The following is a 14411-nucleotide window of genomic DNA, read 5'->3' as shown; positions in this document are numbered from 1 at the left end:
CCACACAGCGCACAGAACAGGTGACGCTTGCTGGTTTTCAGGTTGTTTGTGTTTGTTTTTGTCACTGACAGGTTCACATTGTTATTGTTAGTGTCAGACAACATTATTTAAAAGGTCACAACAGTGACAGACCTTATTTTAAAGTGTAAAATGAGTTTTGTGTAGCAAGAAACAGCTGACTGATTGCCTTCACCAAACTTACCAGAATCTTTTCAATCATCGTCATCATTCAGACTTTACAGAAACAGAAAGTAAAATTCATCAAAAATGTCTTGGTTCATCTTTCCACTGTCCCAACAATCACCAGCTCTGGTTTGATTGAAATAAATCCTTAATTCACGGCGTAAAGAAGCACAAAGTGAGTAGCGCAGGTGATGCTGAACAGCGGTCAGCTCTGCAGGTCAGCTGATTTTATAACTGAACTACAGGAGGAATAATTTCTCTGACTGTGTGAAAATCTGATGTTTTCACATCACAGATGATGACAAATGACATTAAAACAAGTCTAAGAGGTTTCACATGTTTACTTACAGCGAAATGAAAAGAGAGACGTGAATTGGACTGTGAACGACCTCTCTGATAAAAAATAGAAGCTGATCTGATAACAGATTAATATAAAAGCTCTCTGATTCTCCCTTTAATGATCAGTCTGCTTGTTATAAGTTTATATTAAAGTATAATATCTGTCATATATTTCCCACATGTACTGTTGTGTGTTCATGTTTGTGTGTGTTTGTTTAACGCTTTGGAGAAAAAATGTTGCGCAGGGAAGAAGGAGTGAGTGTGTGGGGTGAGCAAGTCCAAAGTTCAGGTGGGTGTGACGTTCACCTACTCAACTGCCTCCCCCTCGTCCTCCTCCTCCCCCGTTAGTCAGTGACTCATGTTAAAGAAAAGAAAAAAAAGCAGCGCTTCAAGCGAAGTGGAAGAAGAGGCGCTGTTACGGGAAAGGGAGGATGAAACAGACGGGAAAGTGGAAAATGTGTGAAGAAAGAGACTTGACAGAAAACATTCAGGCTGAGACACACAGAGTCTCAGAGAGGAGACTTTCTGTAGTGAACTTTAAAAACAAACTCAAATGAATAAAAAGAAAATAAATGTCACATTAGAAGGACTCTCAAAGGCTTTTATTTAAGAAGAGAGAATTTAGATTTATTTAACTAAATTAACAGAATCTATCGATCATATGTAACGAATAAAAGAGGAATGTGTTCTGTTTTCTTCTCTCAGGACAGAGATCAGGTCCTCGTGAAACAAGAGTCAGCGTATTTTCAGATATTTCCAGAGGCATCATGTTGTGTTCACATTTGTTTCTGCATAACATTTGTTTTAAAATGGAGTTACTGTGCAGATTCAGGTAATAATAGAGAATACAATAATTAAAAAAAAAAAAAGAGACAGTCCAATTTGCATTTTGGGACTTAAACTACGACGCCTCTTTAATGAAAACACACAACTACAGATGTCGGCTAAAGTGGAAAAACATTTCATGGTTCCAGCCTCACAAATGTAATAATTTTACTTTACTTTTAATTTTTACTTTTAACTTTAACACTTTTACTTTTAACAGACACTGAGAGCATCAGACACGACCTGCCACCGCAGTAATGGCGGCGACAGTAGATGGCAGAACAAACAAAGCGATTGTTGGATTGTTATATTTATGTTTTAATAAAAATCTAAAATTGTATGCCCTCAATGTTGAGTCTAGTTTTCCTCATGTTATCGAACGTGGTATTTAATTTTGAAATTTTTCAAGGTATTGTATCCAAATGAGTAATTCTAGTGTCGTATCAGCACTTCTCCAAGGTCTCTACATACATGATGTGAGTCTGGACAGACATGGACGTAAACTGTAACTTAACTGATCAGTGAAGACATGCAACTGCAAATATTAATTCTAGTCACAGTTTGGTTACATTTAGGCAACAAAATTAGGTTAATATAGACGCCTTCACAATGTCAACCACATGTTAAAACCAATCACAGCACAGTATGGCAGGGCTCGACAGAACAGTTTGTAAAGAAAACACACAAAAAAAATAACGTGTAAGGAATATTTTATGGTCTGAGATGATGATGATGATTGAAACTGTAATGTTTAAATAATATGGAGAAGGAATCGTTCCAACATGGCTGACAGCGAGAAAGAGAAGTCTTTATGAAATAAAAGATTATTATTGGCTGTATTTTTTTTAAATGTTCTGTATCAGGAGGTTTGTGTGATGACATGGAAAACTGTGTGTTCATTAAGAGTGAAGAGGAGCAGGTGGTGACTCACTCAGGTGTAACACTGCTGCTTTCACTGTTATTATAGACTCTATAATAATGTTATTGCAGACACGTCGTCATTTTTTCCACAATTATGAAGCTGAAGAGACCCACTGTGTTACCGTGGCAACCACTCGCCCTCTCTCTCTCTCTCTCTCACACACACACACACACACACACACACAAAAGTTGTGGAAGAAGTACTCAGAGTAGTAATATCACAGTGTAAAAATAGTTATAGTTAAAGTTAAAGTCCTGCATTGAAATCTCACTTAAAGGGACAGTTCACCCCAAAATCATGAATTTATTATTTTTCTCAACATAATTTTAGTGTAAGTTATCAAGTTTTGGAGATGTCAAAGCACCAAAATAAAACCAAAAACATTTTATAAACAGCAGTGTCTCTTTCAGCAGTTACTCAAGATAATCCACAGACCTTATTATGAGCAGTTTCATGTAGGAAATGTTAAAATCAACATGAGAATCGATTGGAGAGACGGCAGAAATCTCTACGGCCTTGTCTAAAACAAAGGAGGAAAAATCTTAGTAAAACATAATAATGTATTGATTTATATTTTGTGTGTACACACAGATTGACACACATTCATAAACCTATAATCACATGCTCAGTCTCACACACACACACACACACACACACACACACACACACACACACACACACACAGTACTTAAATGCACACTTTCGCTGTCTAATGCTCACACACACACACACACACACACACACACACGCACGCACGCACGCACACACACACACACACACACACACACAGAGGTCGTCTCTGTGTCTTTTTAATCCAGTTAATCAGTTTATGGACTCGGGGGACGTGTCAAGGTGTCTCTCAGTGAGACTCTGTTTTGGCTCGTTGCCTGTTTGGCGTCTCATCGTCGTCTTCTGGAGGAGATGATTAACAGTCCACAGCTCCGAGCTAAATGCTGGATGCATCCTGGACATCTTTCTGATGGACCAGCATACGTGACTCAGCCGGTTTCAAAAAGAAATGTGATTGTAAACTTGTGAGAAAATGATCCTATTTTCGAAATTCAGTCCGAGTTTAGTCCATCCAATCTGATTCAAATCAAGCCTGAAAATAGATGTTGACATTTGTTTAGTTTAGTTTAGTCCATCTGTCTCCTAAACAAAGACTTTTCATCCTTTACTTCCAAATAAAACTTTCAACCAAAGTCAAACCTCTGTCAGACAACTGGCAAAGCCGTTTTTGTTTGTTTTTCCAACATTATTTCAATCAAACATTGCAGTATTGGAGTTCTTCCATAAGTTCCTAGTCCCTGGAGAAAGTTCCTGCAGTGGAAACGTTTGCATCCAAAATGTGGAGGAACAGAATTAGAAAGTAGAATAAAATGGAAATAATAAGGTAAATGTACCTCATAATGTACTTAAATACAGTAGTTGAGTAAATGTACTCAGTTAAATGGCCTCAGAGAAAGTTGCTGGACTCATACTTTGAATTCTTCAGCAGAAAAGTTCAAAGGCTTCAGACCATAAAGGTCTGTGAGCGAGGAGGACGGCAGCTGCAGGCGAGGCTGAGCAGGAGCTCCCAGTGATACAGGTATCTTCACAAACTGGGTTAACTGGCCGAACGCTCGTCTCTTAAGGAGCTTTTTTGTTTGAGTAGATACTAAAAATGTTTTACAGCCGTCCTGTCATCAAAATACCTGACTTTGTTCGCTGCTGTTGTAAAAAAGAAACATGTAGCTGCTTCTGTGATAACTGATTTATCTCCGCAGGTAGCAGCACGCTTCATCTTCATCTGCACACCAAAAGGAAAAATTAAAAACTCATCCCTGCAGAATTAAAGATAACTTATGTCTTGATACCTGTAATTTCTGTACAGACAAAAAGCAAAAATGGTCATTTTTACTCGTCACTTTATTTACAATGAACTTCAGAGGTTTGTAAGTGTGTTGTTGAGATTTGCAGTTAACCAGGTTTGCTGTTTCTCCCTGCTTCCTGTCTTTAAGAGAGCGGTGCACGTTACTTTTGAGAAGTTTTGATGACCTACAATCTTGAGTTGAGCTATTTTAATTTTCTTAGATTTAAATAATCTTGAATCTTTCAATCTTTTTAGTGCCCGAAAAATTAATTGGTTTTAATTGAAAATATTCAAGTTTTAACATTTACTTTAACACCAGTGAATTTACTCAATATTTTTCAATACAGTGTTTTGAATTTCCAACATTTGGAGATTTAAGTTTATCTAAAGATGAAAAGTAAATTATCTCAACAAAAGATCAGTAGTTGGTAAAACTTTTTCAGAACTAAAGAATTTGAGTTGCAGTCCAGTGCCTTGAAGTTTTGAGTTTTTTTTTTTTACTTTTTCATTTTTATCAATTTTCTCTTCTAACTCTCTGTAAGAAAGCAGATACACTTATTTCTCCAAATGTGGATCTACTCCTTTAATTAATGCATCTGCAGCTGATTTATTTTCACTTTAATTTCCTTGACCAAGTCTTTTTTTTTTAATTTCTCCTCCTGAAGTTTTCAGAGGCAGCTACCTTCTGGTTTTCAACACTGATGATACGAAGTGAAACAAAAACAAAAGTAAAGTCAGGTGCCTTTGAAAACGTGTAGCTCTTTTGTTCTTGATTCGTGTGTGTGTGTGTGTGTGTGTGTGTGTGTGTGTGTGTGCATTATGGGAACACACACCGCAGCTGCCGGCCTCCCTGACTACCAACCGCCAAACAAAAAAAATTCTTTTCAAAACCAACCTCAGGAACCAGCGGAGAGATGATTAAATTCTCCATGCGAGGAGTTCAAAAGCAATAAAAAATGAAATGAAAACATGGGCGGCGTGCAACACAAAGACCCCATTGTTGCTGGGCAAAGGAATGCATGTGTGTGTGTGTGTGTGTGTGTGTGTGTGTGTGTGTGTGTGTGTGTGTGTGTGTGTGTGTGTGTGTGTGTGTGTGTGACTGTGGGCAGGGGCTGGGAGGAATTTGAGTTTTTGCATGGAGACAAAAGGTGGCCTATGACGGGGAGAGAGGATGAGGCACAGAGAGGGAAAGAAAGCAAGAGAAGAGACAGACAGTAGCTGCTCCCATTCATGTCTCCATGCTAACACATTAGCATACTGTGTGTTAGCATTTCACAAAGAAAGATGACCTGTCTTTAAGACTCTAATTAACTAACTAATTAATGTTTTTTCTTCTTTTTTCAAAGACTGAGTAAAGTGGAAAGGATGATTCACTGTGATTTATCACCCAACTCTGCAACACTAAATCTTTTTAGCCTCTTCTAGCTCTTTGTTTTAGATTTACTGGATGGTTCAGTCTCAACACTCTCATCAACATGATCAGTAAAACTCAAGACTAAAGTCAAGCTCAGACTACAAGGGTTTTGGGACGATTTATCCCCAAATTTTTCCCTTATTTTCATGCACACTTACTTAGAATGACATGAGAAATAATAAAACCAAAACATTTTCATCAGATATAGTGGAGAAGTATTAAATCAGACATTATTGTCCTGGTTACAGAGACTCAAAACAGTCTTTTTTTGTGTATTTTTCTTTTCTGCTTTAATGCCGACAGATGCCTTTAGCTCAAGTCCACCTGTAAAAAGACAGAAACTGGCAGACTGGGTGCTGGCTGGCACCCTGTGGTGAACTGTCTGACCTGGAGGAAGTACAAGAGCAGAGGCCCAGAGTGGAGTTTTGGCAAACCTGGTGTTCGACTCCTTCATGATGACTGATGCAACTGTGCTTTACTCTTACTGACTCTTTACTCCCTTTATTCATGTTTAAAGAAGCAGAAGACCCAGAAACTGATGCAGAAAAAAAAAAAAAATTGCCGCAGAAAAATTGACCAGAACACAGGAAATAAAATGTCCGATTTGTGTGTGTGTGTGTGTGTGTGTGTGTGTGTGTGTGTGTGTGTGTGTGTGTGTGTGTAAGTGTGTGTGTGTTTTTTAATGAGAATCACTTATGAACGTGACTTTAAGCTGATGTTTCAGATTCAAATGACGGACGTAATGAAAGAATGATGGATCAAAAAAAAAAAAATCCCTATAATGATATATCGCTAAATATTGATAAAAAGATTTTGTGCTTGGCTGAGGTGCAAAAGTTAGTGAATGGAAAAAACACAAAACACAAATACAACAAAGTGAAATGGAAAATGATTTAAATAAATGAAGATGTCCATGAGACGTGGAATTTAAATGTCACTCATCACTTCAAGACCCCAAAACAAGCAACCAGGAGGAATCAAGTGCAGAAAATGAAGATGAATGGAGATCTGAGGGCTGCAGCAGGGCAGCGATATGTCATGTATGTAAACATATACACACACTTATCCATCAGAACACACAGTCTCAGCTTGTGCAAACACACACACACACACACACACACACACACACACACACACACACACACACACAGCCTCATTTCCTGTAATCCCTCGTCACCTGACCTCTGACCTCTGTGGAGGTGTTGACAGATTTAAGACCCCCGACTTCCTCCGTGTCCGTGTGATGTTCTTTGTGAAGGTCTAATTCCACAGTCGTGTAAAGACACTTTTAAAAACGATTACATCAAACTAAACACTAAAAACGTCAGGAGCACGATTTCCTCCTCAGACCTCAAAGTTTAAGTGACTCAGTTTGTTTTACGTGCAGATTATCTGAGTGAGTTTCAACACTTTGTAACTTTTACATGAATGTATAATTCATTCATTGAATTGATTTGCATTCATTAAATACATGCAGGTTTATTGAATTTCAGAGGGAAATCTTTACCAACGTAGGTTTCTGCAGCGCTGCTTTCCTGTGAGACTCCAGCAGTGTTTTCTGGACTAAAAAACTAAATCAGAGCTTGAATCAGCATGAAGGCGAATAGATAATGACTAAACTTTCATTGCAAACGATAATTATTTATTTATTCATTCATTCATTCATTTATTTAGTTATTGTCAATATCAATAATTTGGGAATAATTTAACGATTGTACCAAAATATTGAATTTTTTCCACAGAACCATCTGAGAAATCATCCTTGGAAACTGTTTGGAAAAGGGCAGGCACTTTCAAAAACTACTTGGCAGGTGATTGGATGAACAAACCATTCAGATCAATGAATCACAGAAGGAGAGCTGAAGTTAGTCAGGAGAAGAGTGAGAACATCTTTATGGCTGATATCTCTAAAACTCTGTGACTCACACCAAAAGTATCCAGATGTAAACCTCCTCAAATCCAGTTTAGAGCAGCACAGATGATTAAGAGCCTAAACTCTGATAGCATCAAAGACTGGCTTCACCACAGTGGGGAAACACTACACAGAGCAGACAATGCACTGTTTAATCCATTCCTTACACTTTTTATGGTTTTTGAAAGCCTTTAAATAAAGACGCAATGCACCAATCTCTTTAAATGCAGAGAATTAATTCTTAAACCCGGATTATGTTTCTCCACGTTCTCGAGTATGCAAGGATTGACTCTGGTCTGCATGACATAAGCTCAACACAGTCAGGTTTCTTTGCACAAAGTGGCTCAACAAAACCTAAAACCCAGTCAGAGATAATGGTTATCATGACGATGATCTCTGTCAGGATCAGATCAGGATTTCTTCTTCAGACCGTGCACGTTCACATAAAAAGTGCCGTTTGCTGCGTCATTTGACTCGTCTTCTTGTTTGGTGATATTTTGAACATACAGCTCAGTAACTTTTAATTTTTAACGTCTTCACTCAGTTTATAATCTATATCACTCATAAAGAACTCCGTTAGGAAAAGAATTGACTATAGAGCTTTTTACAGCTGATTTAATCTGAAACTCTGAACATAACCTGAACAACACATCTGTTCATTAATGAGTTCTCTAACATTGAAGGTTCCAGTTTCAGGTGAAAGACTGTTTCACCTCCACAGAAGAGAAAAAGTTAATAATAGAAAAAACAAATGTGCATGTTTAATGTCACTCAGTGGAGCGAACACGCAGATGCAAATTTGGACACATCAGTTTGTGATGGTGTGTGGTAACAGCGGCGTGGCAACCCTGCGAGAGAAAAGAAGTCAAGAGAGAACGGCAGACGGATTTCCACTGACGCCTGCTTCCTTTCACTTCTTCCTGACATTCAAATCAGAGAATCAGGAAGAGGGAAGACATTTGTCCAGATGCAAATCATCTGAAGGAAACAAACTGATGCAGGATGGTTAGGGAAAGACAGAACCTAGAGAAGGTGTGTTCAGGCTGAGTGGGTGGACGCAAACAGATGTGGATGTTGTTTAAACAGAGGCGAGGACACATCTTTCTGACGCTCATCTACAGATGCATTTTGTCTGACGTCAGTGAGGGCTGACGGGGTTAATCTGGACTACTGACTGGCTAATGTTTTTTTAGGATTTCTCCCTAATGATTTCTCGCCACAAAATAAAATCAGTCAATAAATCTCTTCGCCTAAAGACGGATTTGGCCAAAGCTTTTCATCCATTCACAGGCTGTCGACCAATCAAAATACAGGTACAATGTCATGGGACAGAGTACATGGCATTGCCTCAAACATTGAAAGCCCCTGTCAAAAACAGTGACGTAGGACTGATTTTAGTGATCGATTGCTGATTGATTGCTGTGATTCCATTAAAATGAACCGATCATATCATGAAATTTTAAAAGCCCCACCCTCCCCCAACTTTAACTGCTGAGAAGAAAGTAAGTCCGAAAACAATCCCTAATAATTTCATTTAGTTTGGTGCAGTTTGCTTCCATCATTTTCTTTCTACACTTGTTGTTTTGAATCCAGCCTGTGTCGAAATCTGCCTGAACGTTTCCTTCTTTATAAAAGCAGCAGAAATAGAAACTGATGAAACACTGAGAGGTGTTGAAATGTTCTCTGAGATGCTCGGTGGATAAAAGACAAATGATGTAAGAGCTCAGAGAAAAAACATCCTGCCTGGTGCAACACGTTTTGGAAATTCCCATAAATGTGTGTGAAGGAGAGTGTGTAAAGGTGTGTGTGTGTGTGTGTGTATGTGTGTGCTGTAAGCCAAAGATTGTCAAAACAAACCAAGATAAGAGAAGAATGTGTTGACTGTGTGTTAACAGACAGTAGACTCTTGTCTTCAGGCATCCGTCCACCACTTTGGTCCAGATTGAAACTTTTGGTCTCTGGAGGATAAATCTTACCGACTTCAGTGATCCTGTGAGGATTCCTCTAGCGCCACCAGCTGGTCAAAACTTCCACTTATCCAGCAAAGATATCCTGGTAACTACAATATGGATTGCAACTAAATTTCCAATGAAATTAAATCAATGGCATCCAGAGGATGAAGCCTGATGACTAGCTAATGTTAGCTGACAGACCAAATGCTAATGTTAGCTGCACAGACCAAATGCTAATGTTAGCTGACAGACCAAATGCTAATGTTAGCTGACAGACCAAATGCTAATGTTAGCTACACAGACGAAAAGCTAATGTTAGCTGACAGACCAAATGCTAATGTTAGCTGACAGACCAAATGCTAATGTTAGCTGCACAGACCAAATGCTAATGTTAATTACAAAGCTATACAGAGTAAACAGTAAACACCAATGATAATAATAATACTTAGAATAATTAATAATAACTTTATAGCACCATTAAAAACAGAGTTTACAAACTGCTGACGGACGAAGAAAAAGAGTGCGTGAAATACACGAGTCTGTTTTCAATAAGCTGCACAGAACAGACGAAGGAGGAGGTCAGACACAGAAATGACATAGAACATCCAGTCAGTTTTCAAAATAAAACACCCTTGCAGACTCCTGATCATAATAACAGACAAAAAATTAAAAACTTTAACTACATACCCTAAAGTACAATTTTAATAAAATCACACTTTGGTTAAGTAAATAAATGACTCTCCTCCAGTGGATTCAACCTGTGTGTGTAAGACGATGTATGTAGAATGTGTTTGTGCTGGAATGTGTGTGTGTGTGTGTGTGTGTGTGTGTGTGTCAGTGTTAACCTCCCCTCTGAGTGTGTTTTTCCCTGCAGCGGAGGCCGACAGGCAGCAGCTTGTCTGTTAGCTCTCTATGAATGTCAACAACACACTCACACAGAAGTCAGGACTTTATTTTTGTTCACTAACCGTAAACTCTCTTACTCAGATATTTCCTAAAACCAGGTCGTCATTTCATAAATAATACACATCTTTTTATTCCACAGGAGGTGTGGAAAGAGTACTGAACATGTGCACACAAGTGGAAGTACTGTTACATCATTAAAATATTACTAAACTACAAGTAAACTTACTGGTGTTAGAAATATACTTAAGTACAAGTACACAGTGTTCATCTCAATAAATACTCAGAGCATTAGTTACTTTTTAACCGTTGGCATTTTGGCATTCATTGGTCCATTTGTGATCAGATCACCTGATTGGCTACTGAAACACAGATGAAATGTTTGGATATTTATTTGAATTGTACTCAGTACTCAATTATGACTTTAAAAGTAACTAAGTAGATTACATAGTGTAATGCATGCACTGTAAAATTGAATTCTGCCTGTTTGTTATTTTAACACATTATTCTGTGTCAGTATGACGAAATTATTACAACTACAAAATAAACCTTAACTCGAAAAATCTACCTGTACCTGAATGTATGTTAACTTGATAAAGGAGGCAGACGGGTGGGGGCGTGGTTAACATGGTGGGGGCGTGGTTAACATCATCTGCATCACAGGTTCTAGCCATTCAAATACTAACGTTAGCATGATGTTAGACAGAGTTTTGTCCTGTGTCTGTCAACACTATGGAAAGACTCCGTACACAGACAGAGCCTTTTTACATAATAATTAACATTTTATTTAACCAGAAACAGCTTTTTAATTGTCTTCGCCAAACTCCCTTTACAGAAAATTTATTTTTAACATCGCCATTGGCGTCTTCAATTAAAGGCGGCACAGACACAATATAAAGTTTACCAAATCTCAAAATGCAATTTCTGTAAACAGAGTCTGGTCAGTTTGGCGAGAGCAACTTAACAGCTGTTTCTGGTTAAACAACATATCTACGTCTTTAACAAAAACCTCCAATTGTCTGTAGTGATTCTTACCATAGTGTTGTCAGAGTTTACAACAACAATCTGTCAGTGACAAAGATAAGGACTTTTAGTAAATTCATTTAGCAGACAGAGTGCAGGTTGTCCGGGTGGATAATTAGTTACCCTTCTGATGGTTGCAGGACTCTCTCTCACTGCTGGATCAGTTACATGTTTTTGGTCACTTAACCACAAAATCAAAGGAAAATAAGAGTCCATGTTCAAAAATACAGAAGCCTTTAAGCTAATTTATGTCAGACAAAGAAATCATTGATCTTTTTTGCATGTGTGATCAGAGCTAAATCTTCCATCTCTCTTGAATAAATTAACATGCAGGTTGGTCATTTCCCTGCTGCTTTTATTTCCAGTTGCACAAAAGATTGATATATCGGGCTGTGTCACTATTAACTTTACCCTGCACCTCTGCACAGCCGACAGATTCACTGTTTAGTTTAAATAAGCAAAATGTATGCCATGTCACTGCATTCAGTGTTTATTATGAATATATTTCCAGAACTAGTTCCCCAAGACTACTCAACATTATCCAAAGGCAACAGTACGGCTCTGTTATGTATAAATTCATATGTATAAAATAAATGCAGGAGATGGTTAAGTCATTGTCACTTATATAAAATAGAAGTTACAGATACAATCTCTCTTTTGTCAAATGTTTTTACTTTAAATGTGAGATCACATCCTAGACTTTCAGGCTCTCCTAGATGCTACTGTACAAACTGCTGCAACAAAGGTGGTAAAAACTATTTTTGCTCTCTTTGAACTCTTTTGTAGGCCAGTGACGCTGAGGACATTTCACAGAGGGGGTAAAAGCTGGCATTGTGGTGGTGAAAGAAGGAGAAGACCTCACTGACGTGTTGGTGATCCTGTCTGAAATGAAGGACATCCCTCAACACAGACCATCCAGAGGAACCGAGGTTCACGTTCACAGTCATTCAGAGGCTCCTCATGAACACACACACACGTTCCCCTGCTGGCCGCCTCACTGTTGTTCATGCTGCTTGTGTTTTGTTGGTCTGCATCGAGCTCACTGAAGTTGCTGCTGCTGCATGCTTCTGTCTCTGTCTGTCCCTGACATAGAGAGAGACACATGGACAGAGACCAACAAGACACCAGCAGCACGATAGATGTGGCAAGAGGTGCTACTCGGACAGAACAGTGATGCTCCCGTGTATTTTGTGCTCTTTTAGTATATCAGCCACTTACTTTTTTTTTTTTTTTTTTAACAATCAGGTCATATAAAATACAGATACTAATATTCACACCTAAGATGCTGATCAGAGAATTTTGTTTTTTTGCATGCTCCACATGTTTGGACCTATTTTTCAAGTCTTCCCTGTCATTTCTATTTTCATTATCAATTAATGTGTCGACCATTTTCTCCATTAATCGATTAACATTGAAATGTACACAAATATCAGTGACATTCCTTCTTAATACTTAATTTTACTTAAGGACACTTTCCGGATCATACTTGCATACTTTTCCTTCAGCGTTAATGGTTTTAAATGCAGAACATAGTATTTTCACAGTGTGGATTTAGTACTTTTTATTTAAGTAATGTGAATATTTTCTCTACCTCTGACTGCTGTAATAACTTTAATCCACACCCTCCAGCCTCCGTACATCTCAACTAAACATCCTTTTCTTTCCTGAAACTCTCTGCATTTATTCTAAGTTCTAGTTTCTGTACTGTTTTTTCCTTCATCACGTCCAGCGTCTGCTGCAGTTTGTCTCCTGTCTGTCTTTTGTGTCCTTGACAGCAGACAAAGAGACGCAGGTGAGTCCCGGAGGACGAGGGACAATGGAGGAAATCTGACACCTGGAATGTTGTCAAAGGGCTGGGAAAGTCACGATGTGGCTTCATGCACCACAATACTGACGTTCACTGTGGAAAGTAACAAAGTCTATATACTCAACTACTGTACAAGTACAGTACTGAGGGACTTGTACTTTACTTGAGTATACCTATTTCATCCTACTTTATACTTCGACTGCATTACATTGCGTGACAGAGGGAAATATTGTACTTTTGACTCCACTACAGTAATTTTAAAACATACACACCAAACCCCCAACGTCCCCCAACCATCAACGTCGTTGTCTTTTGGGCTAAATCTGGTCCATCATGGCCTTTATTTATCCCCCCCAAAAAAAGACGTCCAAACTTGGGCCATGTTTGGTCTGACTGTTCCAAATGTAGACCAAAACTGGATGTTGAGATTTGGGCCTTGTTTGGTCCTGATTTCATCCAAATGTTGCCCAAAAATAGTCGATGAAATTTGGCAGGACACACAAAGTATTTACAGCAAGAAAACGTCCATCTTGGTCATTTTAACCAGATTACCGAGCTCCTCTGACTGTGTGGAAAACGTCTGTCTGTGTGTGCAGCAAGAAATCAGATGACGACTTCTTTATTAAAACACCCTGAGTTTGTTTGGCTGCGCTGTAAACAGATACAGCAGCTGTTCAGTCGCTGGTTTTCTGACTAAGTAGCAGCTCACCAAGTGTTTACTGTAGCATTAAAACATACCTGGCTGCTGCCATGGTAACCACAGGTGTTGCCAAATCCACCCGGAATAAAATCTGAGGGATATACAGTATGTAACTTGTGAAATTTCCTGTTGTTTTTGCTATAAACCATCTCTTTTTTTTGCTTAGAAAAATCCACAAATTAAAATATTTGAACTGAAAAAAAGCATCATGCTATTGTGGCACATGAGTAAAAGGTGGCATGAGTAATCCAGTCAGTTTTATTTCCAAATCTTCACACATTTTAGCCAAATACATGTTTTCTTTTTTTCAGTTAAACATGAGCCCATCATTAGACTTAAATGTGCAGAACAAATTATTAAATTATGTGCCACATTTACCCTTTTTTTTACAGCGTTACTTTTAAAATTCATGCATTAACACTGATGGCCCTCAATGGCATCTCTTGCTGCATTCACTTGCATTCGGACATCAGAGCTTCTCTTATAAAGTTCCAACCAGCCACAACTTTTCATATAAAATTTTTGGAATTAGATCCTCCTAAACAGGGGTGGCATTTACCCTCTATTTTATCACTCAGG

Source organism: Lutjanus erythropterus, chromosome 2 (genome assembly GCF_056507025.1).
Source record: "Lutjanus erythropterus isolate fLutEry1 chromosome 2, fLutEry1.hap2, whole genome shotgun sequence".
Taxonomy (NCBI): domain Eukaryota; kingdom Metazoa; phylum Chordata; class Actinopteri; order Lutjaniformes; family Lutjanidae; genus Lutjanus; species Lutjanus erythropterus.
This window is presented reverse-complemented; position numbering follows the sequence as displayed.